This window comes from Calidris pugnax, unplaced genomic scaffold, assembly GCF_001431845.1.
Source record: "Calidris pugnax isolate Ruff unplaced genomic scaffold, ASM143184v1 scaffold14, whole genome shotgun sequence".
Classification (NCBI taxonomy): Eukaryota; Metazoa; Chordata; class Aves; order Charadriiformes; family Scolopacidae; genus Calidris; species Calidris pugnax.
This window is the reverse complement of record NW_015090793.1, coordinates 14,440,704-14,446,703: the sequence shown is the minus strand read 5'-3', so window position 1 is coordinate 14,446,703 and position 6,000 is coordinate 14,440,704.

The window sequence follows — 6,000 nt, the reverse complement described above, 5'->3', positions numbered from 1 at the left end:
GGGGGGGGGGGGGGGGGGAGAGGGACAGGCTTTTTGTAGAGCAGAAATAGTGGAGAAGAAAAGACATCATAAAAAAAAAAAAAGCATGAGCCAGAATTTCCAGCCTCAGAACTGTTTTTTTTCCCCATCTTTCTTTAAGGTTTATGCATGACAGTAAATAGGAGACTCTTTTTACAATAAATCTTCACAGGCTGTCCATACCATGTGAAGAGGCTGATGTAAATTGGAGGAATGTGTGACCACAAAGGAGAAAAACAAGGTGCATCACCATAATCATAGAAGCATGAAGGACTTCATATATTCAAACAGTTTGACCCCCTACAAAGCCAAGCAAGAAAATCTCACCCAGATATTCCTGCTTCAACCATAACTTTCAGATGATTTATGGCATGCCCTTAACATAGTCTCCCAAAACTATTTTAAAGACCTGAAGCAACTATGGACCCACCATGACCTTAGGCTTATGGTCTTGACAATTCAACAGACAATAGCTCCTCAAGACATAGAAGCTCTAATGGGGGTACCGGGAGGAAAGCTGAATGAGAGATTGAGGTCCTGGCCTCTCTTTTCCAGGTTTTTTTTTGTGGCTTTTTTTTTTTTTTTTTTTTTTTTTTTTTTTTTTTTTTTTTTTTTATAAAGCCATGGCACTAAGCTGAGGCAAAGCCCTCTGAACTCAACAGGAGTCTTTCCACGGTCATTGGTAGGTCCATTCATCCTACCTACCATCACCTACTGTCCAGAGCTTACTCTAATTCTCTGTGCCAGCACTTCCCATCATGCTGGGAAAGCTCCTTGCAGCCCCACTTAGCTCCTGAAGGTTGATTCCCGTTTTTAACAGGCCAAAACTGCAGGATGCCAACTAATTGCTTCGTGAATGACTCCAGTGTTAGGGGATCCGCCGCCATGGCTGGGAGGCCCTTCCACACGTTTGTGGTGCCTCGCACTTCCTGACATCTGGTTCCAATTGGCGCTCCCTTTAGCTGCTGCCAGAGCTCAAATGACCTCTTACCTGTGCTAAGGTACCAGTAAGCCATGGGGCAGGCATTGCCTGCAGGATTCTCACCACATCTGCTCCCTCCTCCTCCTCTTATGCCTAGCCCATACTTTGTCCCAGATCCACCATTTCAGAGCCAGCATTTCAGCCACATGAGATCCTTTCTTGTGCTGCCCCTCCTTTCTGCAGCCTTTATCCTCTTTTTTATAGGTGAAGGTTTTATAATTTTTTGGGTCCTTATTTGCTTCTCCATCTATAGCATTTCACTCTGGTGCCTAGGTGCTCAGCTTCACAGGATCTTCATGAGTTAGAGCAGGGCTCCAATGCCCCTTATGCAGAGGCAGCTATTCATAGCGCCAGTCTCAGGCAAGAGCTTGAACCTTGAAAAGCCTCAAAAGTAACTACAAGATGATTCAGGGAATGAGTGACTGAAAACATAGCCATCAGCTGAAAACAGGCACTTGCAGACATGAGAAGTGTGGAGGTGCAGGTTTCCTCAACCACCAGCGTGGAGGCTCAAATACAACCACACGTGCCCAAGCAAGCAGTCTGCCCCTTGCCCCAAACCAAAGGCAGCATGCACAGGAACACAAGGCAGAGAAGTGAACCACAGCTCCTAGCCCTCTAGCCACAAGGGTGTTGTTTCCCTTGGTTTTCTTGTTGCCTTGACCCAATATGCAACAGAGTCCTGCTGCTTCTTTCATCCCATTAACTCTATTTTTTAAGCCATTGTCTAAAACCCAGATATTCTCTGGTGTTCTTGGTCTGTGAATGAATAGCAAACTGATTCAGCATCCTGCTTCTACTTATTCTGGCCCATCTGCTCCTCCTGTTCAGCCTCTTTGCCATGAAGGCAATCCTGCCACCTCCCTCATTGCCAGTGCAAACTACAGCAGAGCAGGGTCCATGTCTCACTGAGCAGAGCTTTGGTACTCAGCCACATAAAAGCACCATACGTATGAAAATCTGGTGCATGCAACCCCAGTAACAAATGCTGAACTCCAGGTCCTGGAAGGCGGAGGTCCCCAAGCCCACAAGGTGGGATGTTCTCATCCTGCTGGAGACCAAAACTCCTTTCAGATCCTTGTGCAGGCACTATGCAAGATTATGTGCTTATTATAAAGAGCTGTAGGGTCTGGTGGGCAGAATAAAGTAACATCAATCAGGGGTCCTGAGCTTCATTTGCAACTACATATTAACTCACTATCATATTACTCAGCTGCTGCAGGGTTTTGCAACAGTTATGGAGCCTGAGGCTGAGTGTGGGCTCTGGGAAACAGGGCTGAAGCTGCGCTTGCTCCTGGAAAGCTCAGCAAGTGACCCTGTCTTGTACTTTCCCTTTAACTTGGACTTTCTGTGAACAGGAAAATGTCTTTATAACCTCATTCTCACCTCTGCCACTGACTGTCTGGATAGCCTTGGCAGAATCACATAGCCTAGGTCACTTTTTCCATCTGGACACTTAGGATAATTGCAAACCCGTTTTCCTAACAAGGTGTTTTAAAATTCCCAGGTAAAAGGCACTGTGGAGTTGCAAAACTGCGTGATTTTTTTGAGTTTTGAGATTAATTAGATGCCAAATACAAATCCTGCCCAGAAACTGAAAAATGAAGTGTTGCAGAACCGGGGTGGTTTCAAGTTCTTCCTCCTTTTTTTATGTTTTGATTTCCTCATTGCATGCAGAACCCAATCTGCCCAAGGAGTTTTGTTTGGGGCTCCTCTGGATCCCATCAGATCACAGCTTCTGGAGCCAGCGCTAATAAATATCCTGGTACTATAGGTCCAGGTTCCTGAAAAATGGCTGCTTCTGGTCAGAGACAGACTTACAGACATCCTCATCCCGACTTGTTCTGGTATTGGGTGGAAGGCCAGATGTTCCGGATCAACCCGATTTCCAGCTCTGAATCCTTGGCCAGAAGAGACCAAGGAGGGAGAGTGAGGGTGGTCTATGCAGACCTGCGATAGAGGAGCAGGAGGCAGCTCCTGCAAACAGGATGCAACCTCCATTTACCCAGCAGAGAAAGGCCAAAGGGAGTGAAAGAGAAAGCTTCAGATCCAGCCCTAGCACAGAAGTCCAGTTTGAGCATGCAAAAGGAGCTTCCCAAAGAGACTCTCTGAGTTGCCTGCAGCTTTTGAAAGAAAACAGTGAGAATTACAGCCACAACTGTGTTCCTCCATGAGCTCTCCCCGTTGGAGGGCACCTTTGCAGCTGGGTCGGTCACCCCAGCTCCTGCATCCCACCGCACTCACCCACCAGGCAGGTACCCCCCCCCTCCGGGAGAGGCTGCCAAGCACCTCTGCGTGGCCGCTGGCCTGCCAGGCTGCCGGGGCTGACTCACATTTCTCCTCCATCCTACGCGCTCCTCCGGCAGCGGCTGCAGCCAAAGCCATCAGAGAGCCGGGCGGCCGGCCCGCCGTGCCGGGGGAGGCCGCCGCTGCCCTTTGGCATAGCTGGCTCCGCTCCCCCCGGGCGGGCACGGCGGTTCCGCCGGTGCCCAGCAGCCCTCGGGCTCCGGCCGGGTTTGCTATGGAGCGTGGCTATTTTTGGGGTACTGGGAGGGTGGAAAGTGTGGTGAGCCCGGCCAAGGCTGCTCCTCGGCTGTTGCGTGCTGGGCTGTGCTTGCTCGGCGGAGCCGTGGACACGAGGTGGTTGCCTGCAGAGGGCAGCAAGGGAGCACAGCCAAGGGCTGCCTCCGAGTCCCGTGTCCGGCACCGGGGTCGAGCTCCAACAGCTCTTAGATGGGTGCAATCAAGATGAGGGTGCACATAACCCCTCTCCCATTCAACAGTCCTCCAAAGAGCCATGCATGCTCAACAGACACACACACACACCCTGCGGGGCATGCACAAGCATCTACAGCCTCACGTGCTCCCTAGCACACACCAGCACGTGCACTCGTGTGCTCCCAATCGCACCCTCAGCCACATGCTGGGCAGCCCTTGGTCTCTCACATGTGGATTCGCACCAGCACCAAAAGACATCACCCAGAGAAGCATCATTAAAACACCACCCCCCAGCACACTGGTACCTGGGGAATCATAGAATCATAGAATCATTGAGGTTGGAAGAGACCCTTGGGATCATCGAGTCCAACCATCTACCCTACTCTACAAAGTCCTCCCCTACACCATGTCCCTTAGCACTGCATCTAAACGTCCCTTAAACACATCCAGGGACGGTGACTCAACCCCCTCCCTGGGCAGCCTATTCCAATGCCCGACCACTCTTTCAGTGAAAAATTCCTTCCTAATGTTCAATCTAAACCTACCCTGTTGGAGCTTGAAGCCGTTCCCTCTTGTTCTATTGTTAATTACCTGTGAGAAGAGACCAGCACCATCCCAAGTGGAAGGCCTCATCCCAAGTGTGGCAGGTACCAGCGTGCCTATACACCCCAACAAACCTGTCGTGTGTGCATGCGAGGTGTGCCAAGACACAGCTCTCCGCTACTTGGCTACTGCCCACACCAAACTGCTGAGCAGACCCACGTGCAAATGCACAACCAGCAAAGGAAAGTTCATGCAACCGCAGGCTGCACTGGTGAAGCATGAAACGAGCTTACAGCTCTCAGCGGGAGCAGTGTGGTCTGTCCTCACCTGTCCACGTGGGTCACGGAGAGGGGATGGAGCTACATTTTGAGCCAGGATCGGTCTCCTCTCTCTGCAGACTCCCACCTGCTCCATCACCGCAAAGCACTAGAAGCCATGACATGCCAGCCTGACAAGAAGCACTCCCAAAACAGACATTTTACAGAACGGAATATCCTTTTAGTCGCTGCTTCAAGGTACTTCGGCACATGGCCTGCTGCTGAGTGCTGTTATCCCCTCCAGAGCCCACGTACTGCTCAGTCCCATTGCACTGAATTGCAGCTTAACCCCTGCCAAGCAGCTTTTTGAAAAGAAGAGGGCGGGGGCCACCCATTCAAGAGAGGCTGATCTGGCTATTCACCCAGACGCTGAGAGTGATCACAGCCTGCATAACCAAATACGCATGCAGAAAGTTGCCTGCACAGGTCCCACTGTGCATCATCCTGCTGCAAATACACTGATGTGACCACCGTTGTCACAGCCCACCCAGGATTTCTGCAGACAGCAAAGTTATCACCTCCCTGCTCTGCACTGTGGGCATGTGGGGCCCCCAGCAGAGAGCTCCAGACCCTGCCAACCCCCCAAATCAATCCAGACACACAATGCATCCACCCTGCACCTCCAGCTGCAAGAGCTGGGAAGCTGGGTCCAAGGAGCTGGCACATGAGAGAGGCCAGATCTAGAACAGCTTTTTCATGCATTTAAATCCAAACACATGAGCAAGTGCTTGGGCTAGATTGGGACCCTAGAGCACAACACTTGCAACCTCTGCTTCAAGAGGGGAAAAAATCAGGGGGAAGGCCTGGGGGGAGAGGGTGGAAGAAGATTAACCCTGGCAAAGAACTTAGTGTTCAAGGACATACAAGGAGAGCCTCATTCCCTGCCAACCCCAGCCCCTGGGGTTGGGAATCAGAGTTCACTGAATTTCACTGAATTTTTAGAGTTGGAAGGGACCATAGAGATCATCTAGTCCAACTCCCCTGCTGAAGCAGGATTGCCTAAAACAAGAGCATGTTACTCAGGACTGCATCCAGGCGGGTCTTGAAAATCTTCAAAGAAGGGGACTCCACTACCTCCCTGGGCAGCCTGTTCCAGGGCTCTGTCACCCTCACTGTGAAGTAGTTTTTTCTGATATTTGAGTGGAACCCGCTATGTTCCAACTTATTATAAACCAGCTGATTATAAATTCAGCTGATTATAAACCTTTGCGGGAGGCTGTAAGGCAGAGAGTGGCAGGTTTGGAACAGCCTTCCCTGAGCCTGAAGCCCCACAGCCAGGTAGCTGTGTTATGGGGAAGCATGTGGACAGGGAGAGAGGAGAGCACGGGCTGAGAAAAAGGATTGAAAGCAAAGCAGCCCTGGTCCTCAGGGAGATCCCAGCCGTGGTGCAGGAACGTGCCAAGGGATGCCAGCCTGCTGGCT